Source organism: Nycticebus coucang, chromosome 1 (genome assembly GCF_027406575.1).
Source record: "Nycticebus coucang isolate mNycCou1 chromosome 1, mNycCou1.pri, whole genome shotgun sequence".
Taxonomy (NCBI): Eukaryota; Metazoa; Chordata; class Mammalia; order Primates; family Lorisidae; genus Nycticebus; species Nycticebus coucang.
The window spans coordinates 120,166,394-120,193,489 of record NC_069780.1 but is presented as its reverse complement, the minus strand read 5'-3'; the positions used below and the strand labels follow the sequence as shown (position 1 = coordinate 120,193,489).

Sequence of the window (27,096 nt, the reverse complement as noted above, 5' to 3'; positions counted from 1 at the left end):
ATTATGATTTACCAATCAAAAATAATACTAACATGAAAACAAAATTAGTAACTAAAGCAAAGAGAGAGAAAGAGAAAATTGAGATATCCAGAAGAAAAAAAGGATTTTTAAAGAGATTAGCCTGGCACAGTGGCTCACGCCTATAATCCTACACTCTGGTAGGTCAAGGAGGGAGAATCACTTAAACTCAGGAGTTTGAGACCAGCCTAAGCAAAAGTGAGAGCCCATCTCTAATAAAAAGAGAAAAATTAGCTGGGTGTTATGGCAGACATCTGTAGTCCCAGCTACTTGGGAGGCCAAGGCAAAAGTATCACTAGAGCCCAAGAATTTGAGGTTGCTGTGAGTTATGATGATGCCACAGCCCTCTACCCAAGGTGATAGAATGAGACTGTGTTTCAAAAACAACAAATAAATAGCAGATTAAATCTAACACATTAGCAGCAGCGACAAAAAATGTCCACCAAGGCTATTCTAAAGAGATGGAAAGGCAGAAAACAATGCACTGTTAAATGAGCTTCTTGGGCTAACAAACCACGACCAATTCCTTTTCCTTCTCCAACTCATTTAATTTTTTACTGACTTTTGGAGAATGCTCAGCACCATGTCAAGTGAAGTTGTGTTTTCCACTTCTTTTTCATTCTATCATTTTAAAAGAGAAAGAGAGGAATGGGAAAAGAAGAGTATCAGAAATTAAATTTTATGAGATTCTTACTTAGTAAAATCACATGAAAAGATGAGTGTTAAGCTGTCCCTCCATAATGCAAAGTCACCATTTGGAAAATAAAAACTCTAGTCCATCAGCGTTTGATCTGCATAGTACCAAACTCAGGTAAAAAGCATGACTTTCCTCCATGACACTTAGGGGATATGTGTGCACATGTATGTGTCATCGGATTAATATGGCTCTGCCCAAATCTGCTGAAGGTGAGGGAAGATTCAAACTAAATCCTTCCCAGGAGTCCTTCCCGGGGCCAAATGACAATATAAGAGTATAGCCCAGAAAGTCTCAGAAAAGACCACCAATCTTGAGGGTGCTAATGTTCACCAGGCCAACATCATATATTCTAAAGCAACCTCCAAAGCTTGGGACAGGGATACATAGCCCCTGAGACTTCATAGCCCCTGAGACTCCTGAACCTGAAGCCCCATTCACCATGGCCTGAAGGTTTCCACCCCTTCACAGGGCACCGTGTGGGAGGACAGCCCCATCTGCTCACTCATACATCATGCTGCCCATGACCCTTTGCTCTATTCTAGCAAAACCCCTGCTAGTGCCAAGAAAATCTGCTAATCCCCTCTTGAAATCAACACAAACATCAGCTTTTATTCTTCCCTCCTGTCCGATGTTGGTAGATCTGAAAAACATAAGCAGAAAACTCAATTAAGAGAAAGCCAGTAAGGACACCTAAGATCTTTAGAAACACTATGCCACATTCTTCTTCTAGGAATGTAAAAAAAAAGGGCAGCTTCTGTGACTCAAAGAGATAGGGGACCGACCCCATATGCCGGGGGTGGTGGGTTCAAACTCAGCCCCAGCCAAAAACTGCAAAAAAAAAAAAAAGAAGAAGAAGAAAAAGAAGCACCTTTACTTCCCTCTTTGGTAAAACTACAATAGGTACAATAAGTTAAATAAAAATGGAGTAGGAGGGGAGAGTTCAAGAGACCAGTTATATGCCATATGTTAGCTTGGCGTGTACAACATTGCTGTTGTCTTTGTTCAAGATATTGAAATATCAGCAATTTAATGTGGTTCAACCTAATATTTTCTTCTTATTAACTTTTCCTGTTTTGTTTCACTAATTTTCATTAAATTGATTTTTTAATTCATCAATTATTTGAGGTTCCACCTCTACATCAACCCCTCCCCAGAAGTCATTATTATAAATGAGTACCTACAGGTACTCATAAGATCAAACTAACACTTATTCCAGAACCCTTTCCCCAGAATGCTACAACTGGACTCTCACGTATGTGTTAGCATTCTTTTACAAAAAGCTCAAGGGGGGTCAGCACCTGTAGCTCAGCAGCTAGGGTGCCAGCCACATATGCCGGAGCTGGCGGGTTTGAATCCAGCCTGGACCTGCCAAACAACAATGACAACTACAACCAAAAAATGGCCAGTTGTTGTGGTGGGTGCCTGTAGTCCCAGCTACTTGGGAGGCCCAGGCAAGAGAATCACTTAAAGCCCAAGAGTTGGAAGTTGCTGTGAGCTGTGATGCCACAGCACTCTACTGAGGGTGACATAGTGAGACTCTGTCTCAAAAAAAAAGGGTGGCACTTTGACAGATCAGTGAGTAGGGCGCTGGCCCCATATACCGAGGGTAGTGGGTTCAAACCCAGCCTCGGCCAAACTGCAACCAAAAAATAGCCGGGTGTTGTGGCGGGCCCCTGTAGTCCCAGCTGCTCAGGAGGCTGAGGCAGGAGAATCGCGTAAGTCCAAAAAAGCTGGAGGTTGCTGTGAGCTGTGTGACATCATGGCACTCTACCAAGGGTGGTAAAGTGAGACTCTGTCTCTACAAAAAAAAAAAAAAAAAAAGAAAGCTCAAGGGGTGTTGTTCCAAAACAGTGCAGGATCTAAAACTTAAGGGTCACTAATGTCTATACTTAGCAACAATGGTAGCACCAGGAGGGGCGAGATTTCCTGATTAGGCCACTGTCTCCTTCCTCCCAATCATCCTCAGCTTCCCTTAGTCATCTTCTCTTTAGACCCTCTCTGCATAGGACACACCTCTCTTCCCCTCGGGAGACCTGAGTCCCAGGCCAGGTCTCATCTGTTTTGTGAACTCTGCTACTTCAGACATCACCAGGAATTCAGAGAGGTCCATCTCTGCCTAACCTTCCTCTGAGCCAGTGGTCCAGGGAAAGGGTGGGTATTTACAGGTCAGCTAGAACTTTTTCCTAAGCAATGTTGCAATTCATTTTCCTCCTGAACACTTGATGATTTACACCTCTTATCACAGAGACAGTTTATTTCCTTTCAAAGACACCATGGTCTGGTTTCCCCAGCACAGTCAGACCTCATCTTCATGAAGAATGTGTATGTCACCTATAAACACGACTTTGACACCAAGCTCCATGAAGTAATAATACCTCTAATCCTATGATATTTAAATCTTTCTTGGGCTAGTTTGTGCTACAAAGAGTCCTCACATTAATTGAAAATGCTCCTGCCTGAGCTGGTCAAGATGAACCTTGCAAGGCTCAAAGAGTAACCCTCTGACACTCTACTTTTTCCAATGACAGCATTTACCTGATCCAGCTGACCTCTAGAAATCAAGTCTAAATTAATTCTATTTAGAAATAAATACCAAAAAAAAAAAAAAGCAGGAGCTGCTTTACATGATCCAAGCACATCTTCCATCCACATCACATTTCCTGTTACCATGTTAACAATGTTACCTGATACCATACTTATCCATAGTCACTTTAGTACCTGAAGAAAAGCACGATCAGCAGTCTGGAAAATTATTAATCTAAATAAGAGGTCAACACATTTTTTCTAAAATGGTTCAGGTAGTAATGCAGCCTTTGTCACAACTACTCAAACCTGCCATGGTAGCTTGAAGGCAGCATAAACAGTATATAAATGAATAGATGTGGCTGTGTTCCAGTAACATTTTATTTACAAAAATAGGCAGTGGGCCAAATTCACCCTGCAGGCAATACTTTGCCAATCCCTATTCTAGATTTGAGATTTTAAAAGAGACTTTAGTTTTAACGTTGATTCAAAGGCTATTATCCTGGGTACTTACCAGGATAGATCTATTTACTTGCAAAAACATGAATTTAAATTAAAAAACAGAATTTCAAAACTTCAAGAAAACTTCAAAAACATGTCGTTCATGTACCTTATTTTATAGATGAGCAAAATGTGCAACAGAATTCAGTAAGAACCCAATACACTCATCCCCAGTCCAAAAACTTTATCACAAAACTGAGGAAGTAAACACACCTGCACATGAGTAACTCTGGTGATACAACTCAGTAATATAAAAGGCATCAGCTCCATGAATACCTACAAAGTTAGATGGAATACCCAGCTACTTTTTCGGTTCCTTACTGTGGTCTAAAGACGGCTTCGAATATTAGAAAAGGACTGATCCAGAAGAAAATCCCATTTCCCACCCTAAAGACACACATGTATGTGCACACACATACCCACACACACAGTTACTGTAGGTTTCCAAACTTCAGCTCGGGCCAATATAGGCATAAAAATTCAACTGAAATATATCTTAACACTGGTCAGAAAGAGTTATTTGCATAGTGTAGGGAAGAGGAGGGGACAGGTAAAATCATACCTAATGGCTACAATGTGCTCTCTCTGGGTTGTGGTCACACTTAAAGCTTTGACTCAAACTGTACAAAAACAATTCATGTAACCAAAACATTTGTACCCCTGTAATATTCTGAAAGATTTTTTTTTAAGTACACCAAAAGTAGGCTGGGCACGGTGGCTCACACATGTAATCCCATCACTTAGAAGGCTGAGGCAGGTGAATTGCCTGAGCTCAGGTTGGAGACTAGCCTGAGCAAGAGTGAGACCTCATCTCTAAAGATAGCTGGGCATTATGATGGGTGCCTGCAGTCCCAGCTACTTGGGAGGCTGAGGCAAGAGAATCACTTAAGCTTAAGAATTTGAGGTTGCTGTGAGCTGTGACGCCATAGCACTCTACCAAGGGCAACAAAGTGAGACTCTATCTCAATCAATCAATCAATAAATAAATAAATAAATAATAAAAGTACACCAAAGTGCCAGACATACTAATACTTAGAATTAGGTCAATGATAACTTCAAATACAACATTAAAATGTTAACAGTGGTGTGCTTTTTAATGCATATTTTACCTATTAATTTTTTCTATGTTTTCTATTATTTCTCTAATTTATATGTGCTAGTTTTATAGTATTAAAAGAATTAACTCAAAACCTTACCTGAGACAGAATATATTATGTAACAAAAAAAATCTTTTAAAATAAATGACTTAATATCGCATTCGCTTCTATATCACTATTTTCTAGAAAGAAACACACACTAGGCATACAATAAAAGCACATGTGGTGGTGTAACCTGACAATGTTTGCAATTAAACAGGTAACATTAAACTCTAAAAAATTCTAACAAAGTCATTCTCATCTTTATTTGTAATATCCATTATTAGCATACAAAGCTATTTGGCTTTATTAACTCCAAAGTTATGTTTCACAGCTGTGCTTTTGTCGCTGTGAAATTTAGTTCTCCGACTATATCTTAGCTGTTTATGTTTCAGCTGTGAAATAGGATTTTGTATTTTGTTTTTAGCTAGCTAGAAAGAGAACTTTCACTGCAGGGTTTCAAAAATTGTCAAATCAGAAACAGCAGCTTTAAATATATCAAAATGCACTTGGATATTTTTCAAGCGATAATATCTGCCATGTAATAATTAGTTAGGTTGAACATTTTAGCTACTTTTTTGTTCTTCCACAGAAATTTCTGTTATGTTCTGAATAAAGAAAACATCCAATATAAGGAAAATGGCACAGGGTCATTGTTGCTTCTTCATCAATAAAGTACACAAAAAATTCTCTATTCTGAGGCCAAGTTCATATGTACATAAGCACAAACAAATATTTTGCTAAGGAACAAACCGGCTCATGTGTAGCATAATGTGGGTGGCAACATCCACGTGTAAACTAAGGCTTCACTTGCTTAACAGGGCTATTCAGGTCAGGTGGGATGGCTCATGCCTGTAATCCCAACACTCTGGGAGGCCTGGGGTATTGCTTGAACTCAAGAGTTCAAGACCAGCTTGAGCAAGAGTGAGACCCCATCGCTACTAAAAATACAAAAATAATAATAATAACTAGCCAGGTGTTGTGGCAGGCACCTCAGTCCTAGCTACTCAGGAGGCTGTGGTAAAAGGATCACTTGAGCCCAAGAGTTTGAGGTTTCTTTGAGCCATGACGCCATGGCATTCTACCCCGGGTGATAGAATGAGACTCTGTCTAAATAAATAAATAAATAAATCAGAGCTACTCAGAGAGTCCAAGGCAGTGATACTCAGCTCCCAGGGCATCACCAATGTGGATTCTCAGAACCCATGCTGGTGTTCTTGAAATGGAATCTGATTTTAACAATAACCTCAAGGGATTCATGTACACAATGAATTTGAGAAGTAGCTCAACAGCTAGATATTTTCAACAAGAATTTTGGGCATAATATGCAAGCTGCATCTTCATAGAGGCAATGAGATTAGCTGAGAATATTTGTATTCAAATTATCATTCTGGGAGTTACATACTTCTCACCCCAATACTCCCTTGCTGGCACTACATTTGGAAATCCCCATTTGGGCTCACTAAGAATCACAAAATCAGTATCAATTACTTTATAGTTTCACCTCTTTTTTAGCAAAAACAGCCTTTCGTGCTGATTTCATTCACAAGACTAAGCCAAATAACACTGGGCTCTTTCCAAAATCAAATCCATTTTCAAGTATAAATATTTGCTCTCTTTGAGAGTAATAAAATGATTGGGCTTGTAGGCTCTGAAAACCTGAAAAAAAAAATTCAAAACCCATTTGAAGAATGGCAGCATAATTGTAATATATCAAGTGACTCCTTAAAAGAAAGAGAAACTCTCACTTGGGTGTATAATTAAGTTCTAGAACGTTGGTTTTTTACCCCGCTTCCCACTGAAGACTTAACTAATTAACAGGATGACCAACCAAAGACTTAAATGGTGCTTTGTTATTGTCACTTTAGTGAGAAGAAGCCATGAAGTTTTCTATTCTGTCCTTCAGTGAAGGCATCTTCATGAAGAAAGGGAAATGTTTTCTTGACCAGATCATGCAAGTAAATAGATGCCACATTAGTGAGGTGGGGATGCTTCAATAAAAAAATAAACTTTACTGATGGTGGAAGGAGGCAAACAGATCCTTTGGGGCTAAGGGAAGGGAAGACTATTGACTCCCATGGATGAATCTCTAGGGGACAAATGTGAGACAGGGGATTCTTAGGTGAGAATACCCTCTAACATGGGACATCATCTGTGGGTCCTTGGATAGTACCTGAAATAAAAAGATGGGCACCAGGATCTGAGTCGTGGCTAATCACCCTCATTCAGAGGATCATCTGGCCTAGAGCTCTGTGCAGTGCAATGTAGTGACAGGAAGCAAGACCCCAGAGGACATGAGCCACCAGGGCTCTTCCAGGTGCAGGGTGATCAGGGGACTTCCTTTGGGGGATCTGTCAACCTGCAGAATTCTTGGATAATCCAGAAGAGGGGGTTACTCTGAGAGTGGGATATTAAAGGGTATGCCTATCAAAAAGATAAGATTCAAGTCAGTTCTGATTTAACTTGGAAATATAAAAACAAAAATGACAGTCCCGGCAACCTAAGTGTTGTAGAGTAGACTATACCTATGACATTGTTCTCTAATCATTCCTTAAAAAGTGTTACACACTCTTCCAGGCAACATTTGTCAAGATGACAATTTTATGAATAGCCTCTTTAGAAGTCAACAATGTGGGAGAATAGAGTGAAATCTTATGATTAATAATAACCTGTGGCATGAAATTTGGTAGGTCAGGTGAGGGATATGCAGCCCAGGGTCTAGGGATTGTGTGATTATCATTCAGTCTTCTGAGTTTACATAGCTCTTTCAGCAGTATAAACATTGTGCTAGGCATAAAGCATGCAAAAGCAAATGACTATTTCTCTGGAGTCTGTATTATTAAAGACAGAGAGATAAGTAATCATGTGACCTTATATATGGTATCGATGAAAGAAACTAAAGTAAAATGCCTAAGGATTTGAGTTTGGGAGTGAGACACATATGTCTAAAAATTTACCACCTAAGTGATCTCGAGAAAGTCACATAAAGCCTCTGTATCTCATTTTCTTCATCAATAATAACAAAATTATTATTACTGTTTGATTTTCATCTTTTCTTATTCTATATACCCTACCCAACTGACATTTCTTCCTCCAGTCCAGGCTCCACATGATACTACAATTATTTTTCTAAAACACATTTTCTTTTGAGACAGAGTCTCACTCTGTAGCCTAGACTAAAGTCCAGTGGCACCATCGTAGCTCAAAGCAACCTCAACTCCCAGACTCCAGTGATCTTCCTGCCTCCAACTCCCAAGTAGCTGAGATGGACTATAGTCATGTGCCACGACATCTGGTTAACTTTTCTTTCTTTCTTTTTTTTTTTTTTTTGTACGGATGGGGTCTTGCTCTTGCTCTTGCTCAGGCTGGTCGTGAACTCCTGGCCTCAAGCAGTCCTCCCACCTTAGCCTCTCAAAGGGCTATGATTATAGGTGTGAGTCATCACACCCAGCCTAAAATACTTTTTCTGATCCTACTCTTTGATTTAAAATATTTGATGGTTCATATTGTTGTTATTTAATTCAAGTATAGCTGATCCTTGAACAACTCAAGGGTTAGGGGCTCTACTCTCCCTTCAGCACACAGTCAAAACTCCTAATATAACTTTTTTTGACTCCCCTAAACCTTAAAGACTCCTAGCCTACTGCTGTCTGGAAGCCTTACCAATAACATAAACAGTTGGTTAACTCATATTTTGTATGTTATGTGTATTACATACTCTATTCTTACAATAAAGCAATTTAGAGAAGAGAAAATGTTAAGAAAATCATAAGGAAAATATTAATGTTTACTGCTCACTAAGTGAAAGTAGATCATCACATTTTCATTTTCATTGTCCTCACCTTGAGTAGGCTGAGGAGAAGGAAGAATGCAAAGGTTGGTCTTGCTATCTCAGGGGTGGTAGAAAATTTGCACCTAAGTAAACGCACCTGAGCAGTTCAAATCGGTACTGTTCAAGGGTCAACTGTATGTATTAATGGGGCGATATCTTAATTCTATCTATGGGGTCATAAAAGGCTCCAATAAGAAATGCAAATTTCCCAGGGTAAGTTGCTAACCCTGGGCTAGGCAGAGAGGTGTGATGGTTGGGCACATGGGTCCAGATTAGACTGAGTGGACCCCCACCACACTTCACATTGACTCAATGTGCATCTTTGGCAGGTTACCTCACTCCTCTGTTCCTCTGTAGTGTAATCTCTACAATGAAGATGTTAATAATACTATCCACTTCTTACAGCTGTTATGGCGACCAAATGAATCGAAACATGTAAAGTGCTTTGAACGCTGTTTGGCACAAAGCAAGCACTCCATAAACTGTTAGCTATTTTAAATATTTCTAAACCTTAGTACCCTTCACCATAAAATGAGGATACTAATTATAATCAACAATCTATACAATTGTTGTGAGATAATTTACATGGAATGAAATTTCACTTCGTGCTTTGTCAATTGTGGAGTATATAATATACAAATGTATAATAATACCAGTAGGTAATAGACAATTCCTTCTCAGGTTTCCTTTGGCCAGCTTGTAGATGGAACCTTCATGTGGAATCCTTCCTAAATGCATCAAAACTAAAATGCAACTTGCAGTTCTATTTGCTGGAATTCTAATCAATGGGAAATTGGGGCAATGAAGGAAATAACAAAAAGCGCAATTGGTTGTTTTTTAAATAATCATTTGAATGGGTTATTGTAACAGATGAACCTGTAGGCATTGATGTCCACATTTTTACCATGATATTAGAGTAAATACAGAATATAAAAATCTTTTTAAATGTTATTCACTTGGGATGTCTGTTGACATTTTGCAAAGCAAACCATAAACGTACTTAAACCAATGAGTAAAACATTAAAATTAAAAATCAGCCTATCTGTTCTCCAAGTACCATTTTTAAATGGCACAGAGAACTTTACACAAGCTCCAGGCACCTCTATATTTAATTCCTGGGTGCAATGTATTCATGAGTGCATTAAGCAGCCTGGTCAGGTACTGCTGAGTCAACCTCGTTCTGAGACTCTTTTTGCTTGTGAATGCCGCACACAGGCCTTGAGATGTCATTATTCCCACATTATGATAAGGCACTCACTTATGCCGCTTTACAGGAGAAAGAACCAAAGTTTAAAAAGCCAGAGTCACCAATTTATATTGTGCTACTATAACACTCTTGAACAGAATTTAATTTTAAAAGACAGTGCCTGGATGAGAAAAAGCTTTACTAGCTTAATCCATGATCATGGAATTGATGGGCATTTGAAAGGTGTCTCTTTTCTTTGTTTAACCAGCAATGGTTTCATTTTCATTAGAAATCATAGTCTTGGTACTGAGGCAACACCCATTTATTTGTAGCACAAAGCACAAAGGTGATCTCTTATGGTAGAACTACCACAGTACTGGTAAGCCTCACAAGCTAGCACTTCTTAGCTTGGGCATGTTTACTAAATAAAATTGCAGCAGTAAAGACAAAAATTATACGGTCGTGCTTCCAAATGACCTTATTTGAATAAGGAGCCATAAATTAGCTTATGTAGGAGAAACGACCAGTTTCTCAAAATCTTCAAAGTGCACCAAGTAACATGAAGCATGGATGTGTTGTAATTAACTTAACCAAGAAAACGGTAGAAGCCTCTGTTGATGCACTGTGGCGTGATTAATGAAAGATGCCTAACAGCAAAGCCTGGGGTTCATAATGTGCTTCTTTCTGGGGGAATCTTAAAATCATAAATAGCAACATGTTTATTCCTCTGCCCTTTATCAATGATAAAACTGTAGTATAAATAAAGTAAACATTTTTCTAAGGTGGCACTGGGTCTTAACAAAGTTAAAGTGTGGCACTTACATCCCTTGATTTATAACCTTTATAACCTTTACTTAAGCATGTGTCCAAAGTAATTCTATTTTACCAATTATTCCTTTAGTTGAATAGTTTATTTTACCAATTATTCCTTTAGTTGAATAGTTAGCTGAAACTTTTTTTATAGAGTCATTTGCCAGGGGGTGATGCTGATTATTAGAATGAAAACAAGGACGTGACATGCAGGGTCTCGAGTACAGCAATTGGATACAATTTAAAGTTCAAAAAACAACCTATTCTACCAGCATAACTAGATTAGACAACAGAAGTCCTATGATACCAATACTGTTTTCACTGTTTATAGCTAGGGCTGTCCTCTTGGCTCTTAAGCAACTACCCAGAAGGTAGTGAGTGCGGGGGGACATTTATTTACATCTCTCTTTATCATCTTACAAGTTATTACTGAGATAGCTGCCTTTGAAAGGGAGTTTTCAAAAAGCTGTAGAGACTGGAGATTTTTAAAATAAATAAATAAGGCCCTAAATAGTAGGTAATTCACACACAGTTGATATTTGACCTTGGAGCTCTGAGGCATACAGTTAAGAAATACCTATCTATGCACAGGCTTACTTACTATGTGACTGAACTCAGCTCCCAATCTGTACAGCCCAGCTGTCTGCTTCTCCAGGCCCTAATGAGAAACAAACAAGAGGAAACCAAATTCTTGAGGGCTGACAGTATAGATCATGATCTGAAACAACCAAGTATCTTTATAAAAGCCGGGTGCAGTGGCTCATGCTTGTAATCCTAGCACTTTGGGAGGCAAAGGTGGATGGATTGCTTGAGCTCAGGAATTCAAGACCAGCCTGAGCAACTCCAAGACCCCCATCTGTACTGAAAACAGAAAAAAATTAGCTAGGCATGGTGGCGGATACCTGTAGTTCCAGCTACTTAGGAGTCTGAGGCAAAAGGACCACTTGAGCCCAGGAGTTTGAGGTTGCTGTGAGCTATGATGTCACAGCACATTACCCAGGGCAACAGAGTGAGACTGTCTCAAAAAAAAAAAAACTTTACAAGCATAGAACCCCTTCACCTGGTGATGTGAAGTTATCCTGGATCAGACATGTGAAAACTTTGCCTGCCACTGAAGTTCAACTTGGACCTTGGAGAGCTCCAAGTTGAACTTGGAGAGCAAAGGTCAATTGTTCAATAACTTAGGAAATAATTAGAAACAAGTTATCATTCACACTAGGAAATATACTGATGCTCAAAGAGTTCAGGTCCTTAGCCACACACATGTAGACTCCCACATGCTGACCAGCAGCCAGCAGCATCTCCAGCTGGTCTCTTCTTCATTTTTTTTTTTTTTTTTGTAGAGACAGAGTCTCACTGTACCGCCCTCATGTAGAGTGCCGTGGCGTCACACGGCTCACAACAACCTCTAACTCTTGGGCTTACGCGATTCTCCTGCCTCAGCCTCCCAAGCAGCTGGGACCACAGGTGCCCGCCACAACGCCCGGCTATTTTTTTGTTGCAGTTTGGCCAGGGCTGGGTTTGAACCCGCCACCCCGGCATATGGGGCCGGCACCCTACTCAGTGAGCCACAGGCGCCGCCTCCAGCTGGTCTCTTCTGCTGAATCTACTATGATTAAATTAGCTGAAGGGCAACTTCCAAAAGATTGTGAACATGTGTGTTTTTCTATTCATTTGGCTGGGTAGGTTTTGCCTATTTCAACACTACACAGTATTTAACATCAAACTAAAGATTTAACCTCTCGGGAGAAATAAGCAAACACATTTATCATATAAAATACAACAATTAGGTGGTGCCTGCAGCTCAGTGGATAGGGTGCCAGCCACATACAACGAGGCTGGCAGGTTTGAACCCAGCCCAGGCCAGCTAAACAACAATGACAACTGCAACAAAAAAATAGCCACGCATTGTGATGGGTGCCTGTAGTCCCAGCTACTTGGAAGGCTGAGGCAAGAAAATCGCTTAAGGCCAAGAGTTTGAGGTTGCTATGAACTGTGACACCATGGCACTCTACCAAGGACAACATAGTGAGATTCTGTCTTAAAAAAAAAAAAATACAATAATCATTCACAGAAGATCTACATTATATGTGACAACACCCTGGACAACAATGAATCTAGTCCCTGGAATGAAGAAACTATACATTGGAAACAATTCAAATGGCCTTCAAATGATAAAAGGATAAACAATCTGTGGTATAGCCACACCAAGAAATACTATGTAGCAATCAAAAGGAACAAACTGTTGGTACCCCTAACAAGTTAGATGAAGGTTAAATGCATTATGCTGTGTTAAGGAAGCTAAACCAAAACATGCTACCTACTCTTTGTTTACATGACATTCTGGAAAAGACAAAACTACAGCAGTTGAGAATAGATCAGTGGTTTCTGGAGTTTAAAGATATGGGAGGAGTTGGCTACAGGGCAGCAAAAAATGAATTTGGGGGATGATGAAACTGTTACTGCTCCTGATGACAGTGACATGACTCTACACAGTTGTAAAGATCAAAGAATTGTATATGCCAAAGTAAGTAAAGTAAAACTTAAATTAAAATTGTAAAATCTTGACACAGTCTGTATTTCTTTTTGTTATGCACTCTGGAAGAGAGAATTGTCTTTTGAATATTCCTGTCAAATTCCTGCTTATCACTTTCAAGAAATCAGCTTCAATGCCAGCTCTTTTGTAAAGCCTTCCCATACCTCTCTCTGTTCCCAATATATTTCTAATTTCTCTTTTTTCTTAAGGAAATAAAAATTACTCATATAGCTAATACCCATATGGCTAAACTATTCCTCCCTCCCAGGGCTCACTTCCATACTAGATTTGGCATCCATCCTTTCCCAACACGTTTGTTTTTAGAGAAGGGATCTGACTATGTTGCCCAGGCTGGAGTGTAGTGGCTATTCACACAGTCACCACACACTACAGCCTGGAATTCCTGGGCTCAAGCAATCTCCCTGCCTCAGATTCTCCTGCTACAGTCTCCTAAGTAACTGGAACTATGAGTCGGTGCCACTTCAAGGACTTCCAACATGTTTTTTATGCTTTTTCTCCATAGCTGCATACCAACAGCTTTTGCAAATGTCTCAGGGTTTTTAATTTTATGTTAATAGATATTACTATCACATGTATTCTTTTGCATTTTACCATTTTCACCCAACAGTCCATTTTTAATTGCTTTAGAGTATTTCACTTCAGGAATATGCCAACACATTAATTCAATGCACTCCTGCCAGATACCTACGCTGTTGCCATGCTCCACCTTACACCGTGCCACATTTATCTGTTATATCTCTTCTTCCTGCAAGACGAAGAGCAAATCTGGGGCAGAAACCCTCTAGAATTCCTTTTCTTTTCCTTACCTTCCGGTACACCTGCAAATCACTGTAAAGGTAATGTGCTTTGCAGGGAAGATGATACTGTGTACTAGCACACAATAATCACTCCATGAAAATGTCTTGCGTGAATAAATGCTGACAAAACATTATTTAGATTTGGTGCTCTCTACTTACTTCTCCACGGCGTAGGATTTGAGGGGGAACTGACTCTATTCCCACTATAAAGTCCCTCAGTATGCCGGTGTCGAGTAGAAATCTACGAAACAAGGTCACTTCACAGCTCTCCTGCTTTCTCATCAGAGGATCTCAAAGCACTGCACGACCGCGATTTTCTCCAGCGATTTTTCCCCTTACAGGGCCTCAAGGTCAGCTCAGAGCTGTACGCAAAGCTTGAATACCCTTTACTGGCAGCTGTAAAGGGCTGGGAAGCCCCTGTCTGGGTATAAATAACAGTAACCAACTATTCTCCAGTCCTGTTTTTTTGTTTGTTTTGCTTCTGTTTTTCTCTGAGGAGGAATTGGTTTTTCCTTCGGTGGGTCTCCACTTGTACCCTCAACCTGCTTACCTGTCTCTTCACCGGGGCTGACATGTAACCGCCCACCTTTCGTGGGTCTGGAGCCCCCACGCGCCCCTCCCCCGTCTCCACTCCCCTCTGCCTCTCCCAGCTACTGCTAAGTAGATCTAACGCTGTTTGACCTGCTCCCATTCTTTGTGGCTTAAGGAGCTGTTGTAGCCTTTATGTACAAGACAAATACACACTGTAGCTCTGGGCTTACAAAACCATCTATCATCATCCCGCCTTTGGACGTGACCCGTACGTTGTGTGTTTCAGAGAAATTAATCTGGTGTTTAGGGGGAGAGAGGCATTTCAAAATCAGTCTCCATACAGAACCTTCGCGCAGAGGCATTTTCGACGCCTTTCGCTCCTGCTTAGCACGCCTCAAACTTGACCTTCGAAAGGATTTTAAGAGTAGAGCCTTCTTCCCTTTGCCTCGCCTGCTCCTGGAGCGCAAGTAGGCCTCCTTCTGGGAAACAGACGCCCGGGACCAGAGCTCCGAGATCTGCTCGTCGAGGCTCGCGGACGCGGCAGGGAAATGGGAGGAGGCGGCGGCGGGGGTGGGGGGATGGGAGGAGGCGGCAGGAGGGGGGCCGCAGAGGGTGGAAGGAGGAGCTGTCTGAATATGCATGAGGCACCCAGCACTGCCCTCTTCCCCGGCAGCTGCTCGGGCGGGGGCAAAGGAGGGGAGGGGAGGGGAGGAAATGAGACGGGGGCGGGGCGGCAAGAGCTGCGGCCAGAGGGGACGCGGGTTTGGAAAACGGAAAAGGTGATTTGCATGGCGCCTGGTGATTGGCCGATGGCCGGGGGCCGGGCCTGAAAGGCCGCCACTGAATGGTTTAACAGAGGAAATTACAGGATTCATTCCGCTTGAGAAAGCCCAGACGGGCTGGGCCGCTGCGATATGAAGCCAGGCCGCAAGGGGGCGCGATGTCCTATCTTTGTTCTGGTTAAAGGCTCCTTTTCCCTCCTCCCCCCTTCCCGCCCCCACCCCCCTCGCACAGACACACAAGCAGAAAGTGCAGAGAAACCCTGTGATCCAGTCAACTGGCTCTGCCCCGTCTATTAAGAAAGATGAACACTCCTTTCTCTTCCATCTCCTTCATGGGAGACCACTTTTCATTTCAGATTATCACATCAATAAATATTCTTCGAGGAATAAAAAAGGCACTTTGCCAAAAGAGAAGAGAATGCATATGAAATGTGTGGACTGTAGAGAAAGACAATACATGAAGGCAGGAGAATAGACGCACGTGTGTAAAATATGCACAAAATCACCCCAAGAACACGAAACGCGGGGGGCGGGGGCAGAGACAAGCAGGACCTCGGGAGAGGACACACACCACTCACGAGGTCCCCACCGACTTGGCGCGCTGTCCCGGGCACCGGGGCACACACCCACAGGGCAGGACACAACCTCCCCCCGCCACACACACACACACACACACACACACACACACACACACACACACACACACACACACACACACAGGCATGTACACCCAGGACCTCAGAAAGGGGCGTCCGAGTGGATTCACACTCAGCGGGAAGACCGCTGAGAAAATGCTGGAGAAGAATTAAAATGATTCATCCCCTCCCCCTCCAAAAATACTCAAGTGAAATGATTCTGTTTGCATAATACTGATATAAGCAGGACTCCGACACGGGCAAAAAAAATGGCTCCATTGGAGGCACACACCCGAGAATGCGTGTAAATACACACAGAGAGAAAGGCGCACACGCACGCACGCGCGCCTGTGGGCGGGACACACCCACAGCTGGTCCCCCGCCCCTGGGCACCCGCAGGGACCCGTGCCATCCCCGGCGCCCAGCACAGGGGTCCAGAAAACACTAACGCGAGAAAAACGAAGGAAACCCACCCCACTGAGCCACGGAAGCACCGCTGGAGAATCCAGGTTTTCTCAACACACTCGCATCCACACTCACGCACGCACACAAACAGCCGTGGTGGGCAAGAAGAGTTGGGATTAAAGAAACGAGACACGCACAGTAGGTAACGGAGAGCTGGAGGATGTCACAGCTTAACACCATTTTAAATTCAGCCTGAAAACAGCTTTCCGAAATACTCCCTGAAAAAAAAAAATAGCTAAAAAAAAAAACTTTTCATTTATTGTTTTTCTTTTACTTTCTTTCTTTCTTTCTTTTTCCTTCTCATTTTAAAGACATTCAAAAGGTAGAATTCTTCATCCTCCAAAGGAGGGTAGCCCTGTTTTTGTTTTGTGAGCCCCAGAGCTTTCCAGCTGATTTCCCAGGGAAGAAGGTGCCAGGAGCGGGCCTCTCCGCAGCCTTCCAGCCAGACAGCACCACAAAAGGCATTATTACACATCCCAAATAACAAGGGCTGTCTATATATTTACAAATCTGTTCAAATATTTAACCTCTTAACTTGCTAAATATCCCCCTCTTCGCTCTTTCTCGCGCGCGCTCTCCGCTGCCTCCCCCCTCCTGCCCTCGCTCTTCCTACCCCTTCCGATTTCTACACGTAAAAGGGGTCGCGACCAGAAGCTTCTTTCTAGAGCCCAAAATATAGCCAGGGGCTCTGGGCTTCACCTGACCCTATTTGAATGACAATTTCGTTTCCAAGCAATTGCTTCTTTGCTAGCCAAAAGAGTGAGTTAGAATCACTAGGGCTACCTTTTTTAAAGTAGAAGCTTTGATATTGCCCCTTAGTTGTTCGACTGTAGCAGAAAAGCATCCCTTAAGTGGGAGGGATTTTCCTGATCCTTTGGAAGTTGCCAGTCCCCCCAGTCCCCTCCCCCGCCCACCTCCCCTGGCCTTGAGCCTCTTGTCCACCAAGGAAATTGTTAATAGCGGGGCAACTGTACTACGTATAAGTGGGGACCTATCTTATTCTGCAGATAGCCAGAAAGTTTCAGCCGTGTTTGGAGACCCAGCCAAGGCCAGGGGTGATGCACATGCCCAACTGCAGGGACCATTTTGGAATGCCATCCTTGAGAACTTCTGAATGCCCTAATCTTTATTTATAGGCTAATAAAGTCATTCTGAGGACTAATGTAAAATGTAAACCTATATAGCAGTGGGCCTTTAATACGTTAGAAGCGTTAGATTTCTCAACTATTGAGGTGCTCTTACTCTGATGCTTAAAGGAAAAGAAAAGTTGTCTGAGCATGGCAGAAAGGTAGAAGCGGCCGGCTACAGACACCTGTGCTGCCAGGCGCCCTGGGTATGCTTACACCCTTACCCAGGGTGTTCCCACTTGGCCTAAAACTCTGCCAAGATGCAATTTAAAGCGGCTTGGAGGGGCTTCCCTTCCCTGTGCCAGGCTGGGGTTGCCTTTTCGTTTTAAAAAAGGAGGGAGCAAGAAAATCCGGTCCCTTTAGAGTTGACAACAGAAAGGAAGACTTCCTCTTGGCACATTTCCTGTGGCCTAAAAAAATAACTTCAAGCATTTATTTGTTTGTTTGTTTTGATGTAGTGAGAAAAAAAAAAAAAGAATCCGCAGTTTGGCTAGACAATGAGATATGTGTCTCCATATCAGATTTGTTCAGTTGTCCATAATATTTCAGCTTCCACTGGCTTCAGTTGTCTGTTAGCCTCGAAGGTGACCCGCCCTGTCATCGGCCAGAAAGCATCTTAGAAAAACCAGTCCTCACCTCGCAAGCTTACCCTGAGCTAACTCAGGTTGAAGTTACACCTCTCAGTGATCCAAGAACCCCGGGCCCTTCCAGTTGCTGACTCTCCCTATTTGGTGAAACTCACCAGTCTGCTTGATAATGACCTTTACTCCCGGGCTGGCACGCTGAGCCAAGGGCGCTCAGGGTTGCCCAAAACTTTGGCAAGGGGAAGGAAAAATAGATAACGTATATGTTTTAGAAAGGTTTACTGAAAACTTGTACAGATGCCAAATAAGAGAGAGAAGAAAGGCTAAGTTAGAAAAAATAAAGCACGTGTATTCTTTGTGCCATGACAGATACGGGAGGAACACGTTGGCACTAGATTATTAGGAAGGGCATTCTGTAAAATGCCATCATGACTGTATGATTGTCAGGAAACTTTCCCCTCACTGCACAAACCCCTTATGAAAACTGCAGGCAGTTCAAGAGTTTTCTAGTTTTTCCTGATCAGAAAAGATATTCATCCAGAGACATTATCTAAATCTGCGGAAGAATGAAGGCTGCTTGTCACGCATCCTCCTCTCCAGTAATGTGTGCCACCCAATTAGAAGCAATTTAAGCAATCAAGGCCGTTATGAGAGAAGGGGGTGTTAAAAATAGGTTTCTATAGCCTCAGAACTCTAATTCGGAAGAAAATCTAAAATTACATATGTATCATTTCCTTATATAAAATAAATATATAATCTGAGTGTCTTCTGTTCGCGCTTCTTTTTTCATCCATGGACCCTCCCCCATTGTCTGGCCTCCCTTGGGGAATTCATAACAGACGTGATGTCTAAAGCTCAGATAAAAAGACACTAGGGTCCCTAAAAAAGTCTTTCTAAGCTCAAACCAGAAGATCCGGGTGGGGCTTACTTAGCCCAACCTTTCCTGGGCTTCTGGCTGCTGTGTCGCCCCTGACAGAGATTGTTATCCGACTTTCATCCTCAGTGGGAGGGAAAGTCCCAAGAGTTGTGTCCGGAGATGAAAGGACTACAGGAATTGAGTCTATGACCCCGGGACCCTGGGGGGCTGGGGGAGCCAGCGACGAGCTGACGGGACGGTGGGCTCTGGTCACCCAAGGCGAGTCAGGATAGCCGCTGGCGTGTGCGTTCATCGCGGGCGGTTAGGGGTGCAAAAAAAAGAGCAAACAAGGTGTTTTGGGGGAAATGGGAGTGAATAAAACATGTTTCCAAACAGAACGGGAAAGGTGAAAATCAAAAAGTCTAAAACAAAAGAAACGTAGACCCACCCCCACCCCAGGCAAAGTTTTCTAGCAGAAGCTGGAACTCAGAACGCGCAGTGTCACGTTTCACCCGCTCCCCGCGGTTCCCTGAGCCGAGCGTGGCGTGGACAGAGGCCCGGCCCTGGGCCTGGGCGCGCTAGCGGCCGGCTCAGAAGCCTCTTCTTTGCACCAAATTCGTCTCTCTTGACTTTGCTGTTTGAGAGGCGACTTTGTCCTCCAGCGCTCTCCATAGAGAGTTGAAGAGAGGAGATTGGGAAACTGACTTGAGGAAAGTTAGCAAAACTTCCGGGAAGTGCAGGACCAGCATCTGCGCTTCCTGCAAGCGACGGAGCCAGAGCCAAAACCCGGCCCCGATCCTTGGCCTCACCGGTCCAGGTTTTCTGGAAGTGAGCTGTACTCAAAGCCAAACGCCTAAAACCTGAACCCTGAAAGCCCTGGTAGGGCGAGAGGGGCGGAAAGCCGAGCTCTGGGCCCAGAGTGACGGCTCTGCGCTCCACCGGGGGACACCAGCCGTCCCTAGAAGACCCAAGACCTCCAGAGTGAGGCTTAATCAGCTGCAAGAACCCAGTGGTCTGGACGAGTTTAAGGTCTAAACAACATTCCCTCCCCAAAGCTTCTGAGGGTCGAAGAGGAGTCCAAAGGTAGGCAACGTTCTCATCCGACACAGCCACTGTTGGTTCAAAGCAATAGCGGTTCCAGAGGAGGCAGCGACGCTGCCACAGGACAAGCTGAGGACCCGCGTCTGGGTTTCTCAGAGCGCCCAGCCGCAGGCCAGCTGCCACCAAAGCACCGGCAGATGCCCCCCGCCCCGCCCCAGGTGATTCTTCACAGAAGTTCCTTGTACACAACTACAATAATTTTGCAATACCTAGTATTAAAATCCTCCATAATACCACCTAATTTAGTTCCTATTTGTTCTGACTCCTTACATTTGATTCGTGAACTGACATCATTTAATTGTTAACAAATGTATTAATGTAACAATTCATAAAGTATTCCCATTTTCAAATAATCTTCCCTGGAAAGTAATGTTGAAATTTCTTCTCGAATTTAAAGCTTCATGAAAATTAACTGCTTCCAAAATTCTTTGAAGAAGTGAATACAGTGTATTTTTACCCAATTAAGTTAGTTAACAGGTGACATTTTTAAAACATAAGAGATATGAAGAATATGTATGCTAATGAGGTTTTCTGATTTAGTGAATATGGAGATATGCATTTATAAAATTGATTTCCTTTTACTTCATAATGTCCCAGTATGTTGGGGTAGAAAGCAGAATGGATATTGACAAGCAACATACCCTTTTAAAGGTTAAATCTGTTGCCTGGCATGGGTAGCTTTTATCTGTAATCCTGGCACTCTGGGAGGCCAAGGTAGGAGGATCCCTTGAGCTCAGCAGTTCAGAGATCAGCCTTGCTCAGTGAGATCCATCTCTACTAAAAATAGAAAAATTAGTCAGTGTTGTGGCAGATGCTTGTAGTCCCATCTTCTCTGGAGGCTGAGGCAGGAGGATTGCTTGAGCCCAGGAGTGTGAGGCTGTTATGGGCTCCACTGATGGCATGGAAATTTAGCCTGGGTAAGAGAATGTCACTCTGCCTTTTATCTTTAATAGTTCTCAACTTTGTTAACTATGCAGTTACTTAAAAAATAAGGTAATAATAGTATCAAAATTAAATATTGGAATATTTTATGTAATTAGCACCAATAATATTCTGTGTTTTAGCTGTTTACAAAGACTTTCTAACCTGATTCATCACTCCTAACAGTTTCAGAGTCTGTGAATCTACAGTAAGGATTAAAAAGAATTGTCTATCTTTATGTAAAAAAGAATGCATTTTTCATTTTTGCATTTTTTAATTGTTTATTTACCAAGGGAAACTATTCCTCAGCCCACATATTCATAGCTCAGGAGCACAGGTCAATAACAAACTTCTAAGTAAATCAACCCAAAGAAATACTTCCAAAATCACTTTGCACTCTGAAAGGTATCAGCTTTCCTCATCTCTTCAAACTCTTTCATAGATTCTTAATTTCTATAGAAATATGTATATGTCTTCTTTCTTGGTTTAGCCACAGCCAACTTATAGAAAGAAAGCAGCAACCCCCAAGGATATAATGAATGCTCCAACAATATTAAACCTCGGACATCTGGCCAGGAGGCTGTGCAGCTGAGGTTTTATCAAAGTCCTGGAAGCCATGGTCATTACTGTCTTTGATGGGTATGCCAACCTCAACACCTCCTTCTGGGCTGATGGTTAAATAAACTGCCACGAGATCGTATATTTCACTAGATTCCCAATGAGATCCATGATTCAAAGAGTTGAAGAACCATGAGTCTATACTTAAAACATACCTAAGTGAGAACACAACAGCAACCACAACAATCATTGCATTTACATTTTGGAGGTAATAATTTTTATAGACATCCAGGAAAGCACAGTATTTGAAAGATCATTAAGCTAATTATAAAGAGATTTTAATTCTGGATCTTCCTTTAAATATTTAGTGACCTTGGAGGTGAAATCTTATTGGTCTGGGCCATAATTTAGCCATACAAGAGAGAAATTGAATCAGATGAGTTCCCCAAATCCAACTAGTCTTAACAGCCCACAAAGTTTTGGACACTGTGCAGAGTCACTGGGTCTGTGGTTACTCGGTGTGTTTCCAAAAAATCATAAGATCATACTTTAAGCAGAAGTCTGTGGCACAAGCTCACTTATTTGTGATCTGTTTTGCTCTTCATTCACACGGATGAAATTGTTGGTGCTTAAAATAATTTAAGGGTGCCAAATATGTGAATTTCTCCAATGGTGCTACGTATAGTTGCAGGAAATGAAGTTCTCAGGAATGGTGCTATCTATAAGAATTTTATGCCCCTAAAACAAGCTTCCACTTTTCCTTCAGCTATTGAAGTTGGTGAATTTAATACCTTTGATAACATTACAACTTTCTCTCTCTACAAGACAGCTGGTTCATTTCAGCAATTATAAGAATTAAGAACTACAAAAATATGCTCTCTGATAGGATCCTTAAAGTTGTCTTTTTCTCTGGTAACAAAGACTCTTTGCTCAATTCTCTTATTTCTGCCCCCAATTCCACCTTTATTTCCAACACCCAGTCCTCACCTAGGCCTATTCTCCAGAATGACTTTATTTACTCTGAGCAACATTTTCAGAAATCATCATCAGATTGCAACAATGAATAATTCTTTTTCAGTTCAGCCTATGTCTATGAATTTAATTTTTTGATAGTCACAAAACTTCCCTTGGAAATATCAGTGACTGCACAAGTCATAGACGGATCAAGTGTAGGTGCTCCATCATCTGAATAGGGCTGGGCTGTGTTTTCAATCGGAACAAAGTATTAAGTGATTAAACTGTGCCAGCAGATGTAGCACTTTTATCAAGCCCCTTTCTATCCAAGCAGGCACAAGGATAGTCAATCCCTGGCCCTGGATGTCTCCAAGGAAAACTTGGAATGCTTCATGAAATCATGTTTGCAATTAAAGCACTGGCATTTTTTTTTGCCATCACAGAATAAAGGCTGAATATCATTTTTGCAACTTTATCTTTTTTTCTTCCAATAAGCTGCTTAGGATTCTCTTGCATTCTTAGACAGGATTTTGGGCCCATTTGCTATAATAGTCCACAGCTACTTAATTGTTAAATGTTAACAGATGACAAGTGCCTTATGGCATATTCTGAATTCTAGACACCATTATCTTAATTCCTACCATAGCTAACATGCACACAAAATAGAAAAGCAAGTAACATTTTGGACATCATATTTTGTCTGCCTTTTTGTAGATATAGTTAGAACACTGGTGTATCATCACTTTATTCCTATCAGCATACCTGCCACAAGTCTGAGAAAATGAGTGAATTAAATGAATGAATAAATACGCAGGGTACCCAATGTCTACTTGACTATTTTGGACCGGTGGGAGAAGAGGCAGCTTTTTAGTGATTACTAGCATGGGTTCTATACTATAAGTGCTCTTAAATAAAAAATACAAAATGAACACAATAAAATACTAAATACATGTCATAAATCTGAAATAAATTTGTTAAGCAGTCCATTATCATAAAATTCTTTTTAGCAGTCTTCCAACTGAGGGAAATGGGAGGGAGGAAGTAAAAACCAAACTTACTGAGAAGGCCAGAAGGTTATATTGTCAGGCACTGTTCTTAACGCTCTATGGGGACTGTGTATCTCATTCAATCCCTCTAAGTCATAGACTATAGTGAGCATTTCACAGGGAAGGACACCAACGTCCAGAGACGTCAACTAACTGCTCAGCATCACATGATGCTCATGACTGACATGTGGTGAAGCTGGGATTGAGGCAATTTGGCTCCACGGACAGAATTCTAGCCATTAGGACATACACACAGAACAGTGTTAAACTGATGTTCACATAATTTGTTGAAAGAAATAGAAGAACGTGGAATTAAAGAAAACTTCAAAAAATTAGCAGGTGCTTCAAGAATCCAAAGACTACTCTCAGTATTGCTAGGGCTTAAAATATAATATATATATATATATTTTCCCTTAATTTCCACTTCCTTAATTTCCCATTTATTAACTGAGAGACCTTGGGCAAGTTACTTAACCTCTCTGAGTTTCAATTCTTCAAATGTAATTGGGCACTAAAACTGTTAACCCCAAGGAATTGTAACAAATAAATAAAATGAATACAAAGCATTTGACATATAAGTACATAATAAATATCAGTTACTATGTGGGACATAGGTTATAGGACTGAATATCACAATTGCTATCTGAGGTATCATTGAATTTATTTTGAAAATTCCAGGATTTAGTTAGGTTAGGCTTTGCAAAGTGATTCCGCAACATCCCACTTCTGTTTTTCACATCCTGATATTTTCAGAGAATTTTCTGTTACCCTTCATATGAAACAAAATGTTACATTCTTTTGTATTTCAGAGGTAAACTTGCAAACAATTTCCCTGTCCCTGTGGAAAGTACTGTCTTGGAGGTGTTAAGAATGTCTCATCTGGAGACGACCAGTAGGAGGAAGACCAGTGTAGTCATATGAGGGAGCTTGAAATGTGAGCAGAATGTTAAATTTGATCATTGATTTTTTAGTAAGAGAAGTTCTTTCTGTTCATAACATTTTTTAAATATTTATCAAAGTAAAGCATATACATGGTTTTATATATATATATATATATTTTTTTTTTTTTTTTGCAGTTTTTGGCCAGGGCTGGGTTTGAACCCACCACCTCTGACATATGGGGCCAGAGCTCTATTCCTTTGAGCCACAGGTGCCACCCGCATACACATGGTTTTAAAAAACAGTATAGGATGGTTGGATGGAAAGCTAGTCTTTTACCCCAACTTTTTCCACCTCTGTTACAGTGCCTCATTTTTTAAAAAGTCAGTTTTTCAGTGTTGTAAACCACTCCTAATTTTTCCTTTTCTGAGGATACAACTGTATTAACTAAAAAATATAATTATACATCTTTGGGGGGTTGATTACATTTGGACATTGTTATAAAGTTCTGCTGTGGCGAATGCAGATATCATTTACCTATACCACTTTCTACATCTTTTCCCAATATATTTACATCACTATTTTTACTTCCTACATTGCTTTTTAAATTTTAAATAATACATATTCACATGTATTTCTTGTTCCATTAATCATAAATAATCTCTCTAGGTTATATACTTTAGCTTTCCCACCATTTGTCACCATCTAAAAAAATATTTTGGGGTGGCGCCTGTGGCTCAATGAGTAGGGTGCCTGCCCCATATACCCAGGGTGGCCGGCCCCGGCCAAACTGCAACAAAAAAATAGAGAAGGCTGAAGCAAGAAAATCACCTAAGCCCAAGAGCTGGAGGTTGCTGTAAGCTGTGAGGCCTGGGCATTCTACCAAGGGCAACATTATATATATTTTGTTTATCTTATCAAAATGAAGTTACTTTCTGCTTTTTTAATTCATATGATGAAGATTTCTATACTTTTTAAAAGCTCAATATAAAATTGAAAATTAAGAAAGTTTTTATATTGTCATGACAAAGTTAATATTATTTATTTTCTTGTATTTACCATATACTTCTGCTTGTGCAGCTTTTCATTTTTCCTGGAGTTTCCTATGGTCTTTTTTTGACCTTTGAATTATCTGTCATTATTGCCCCACACATTTTTCAGATTCTCAAGAATAGTATCAAATCTTTGGATCTGTTATTTATTTAAATACCTCTCTTCATAGGCCATGCACACTTTTGCTCCAGTCCTGGCAAATTGTGCTCCAAGTTTTCTGCCCAACACAACACACAGGTTATGACATCACAACACACAGACTATGACATCCTTCTGTTACTTTTCTGGGTTCCAGCCAATGTCTTCTGCATGGAACCTGGTGTCATTCTTATATCACTTCCTTTCTCCTCCCCCAATGTTACTCAAGTAACTTCTCAAGGCTAAACGTGAGGTGAATTCTTCTAAGCACTTTCTTATCTAAAAGTGTCCTTTATTCTACTTTCAAATTTTATTGATAATTTGACTAGGTGTAGAATTCTTGGTTTCAAGTATTTTTTTCTGAGAAATTTTAAGACATTGACTCTTTTGCTATGGCTGAGAAAACTGATCCAATCTGATTTTCATTGCTTTGTGAAAGTTCAGGCTTTCTTCCCCCCTGGAAGCTCCATATTTTTAGTGTTCTGCAATTTGAAATAATGTAATGTTGGTCTGCATTTTTCATTATTCTGAATATTCAATAGATCTTCTCGATCTAATTCCACATGCTCTTCAACTCTAGGAAAAACTTTGGTATTTTGTCTAATTTCATTCTTTAGTTATCTTTATTCTCTCTTTCTGAAATTCCTATTAGTTGAAGTTGCCCTCCAAGATTAATTCTCCTTCACCTTTGCATTCCATTATATTTTCCATTTATTTTTCTATTTGTTTTAATTTATTTGAAATTTACTTAATTTTATTGTCCAACCATTCAAATGATATATTTTTCGTTTGATAATCACATTTTTAAATGCTAAGAGAACTTTCTTGGTTTATAATTTCTTTTTCATGGCATATATATACATGTATGCATACATATATATACACACACACATATAATCCTGTTCTTGTTTTACTGATGCACCGTGTTTTTTTAATGTCTCTGTGGTATGAATTAGAATTTTTAAGTTTTGTTTGTTCTTGAATTGTCTGTTTCCTGTAGGATAACGCTGTGTTACTGCCTCTTTCTCTTGCTTTAATGACTTTTTTTTTCCTTTGCTTTTCTCATTCATATTTCTGGCTCTCCTCAAATGGCTAGAGATAATTGGCTTGTGTTTATAATTAGAAAATAGTAAAATGGCTGGCTGATAGCATCCTGAATGTGGGTGAGGTCTTACATAGAAGCAATTTAATTAATGAAATGTGACTGAGAAGCTGGCCTTGTGCTGAAGAACAAATACTTGTGGTAATTCCAAGGTCTCTGCTCGGGGATGTCCATCCCTGCATGAGCTTCCCTGGACCCATTCTGGCAATTTCTCTAGAAAAGACCTTCATTATATTAGTCTGGGAAGTAGTACAATTTCCTGTATACTGCACACTGCTACAAGTGCTTTGACAGTTCTATATGCAAT

The 27,096-nt window shown here is 41.0% G+C and overlaps 1 long non-coding RNA gene across 2 annotated transcripts; it reads right to left on the bottom strand.

Moving 5' to 3' along the window:
* Positions 1-1,121: 1,121 nt before the first annotated feature.
* LOC128589992 (uncharacterized) lies at positions 1,122-15,102 on the bottom strand. 2 transcript variants are annotated; one of them, XR_008381170.1, is made up of 3 exons: positions 14,935-15,102; positions 11,305-11,361; positions 1,122-1,355 (listed from the first exon to the last, which is right to left on the bottom strand). It is a non-coding gene; the product is annotated as an uncharacterized LOC128589992 (long non-coding RNA). The 2 variants fall into 2 exon arrangements; XR_008381169.1 differs by lacking the exon at positions 14,935-15,102 and adding an exon at positions 14,217-14,604.
* Between the last annotated feature and the right edge of the window lie 11,994 nt (positions 15,103-27,096).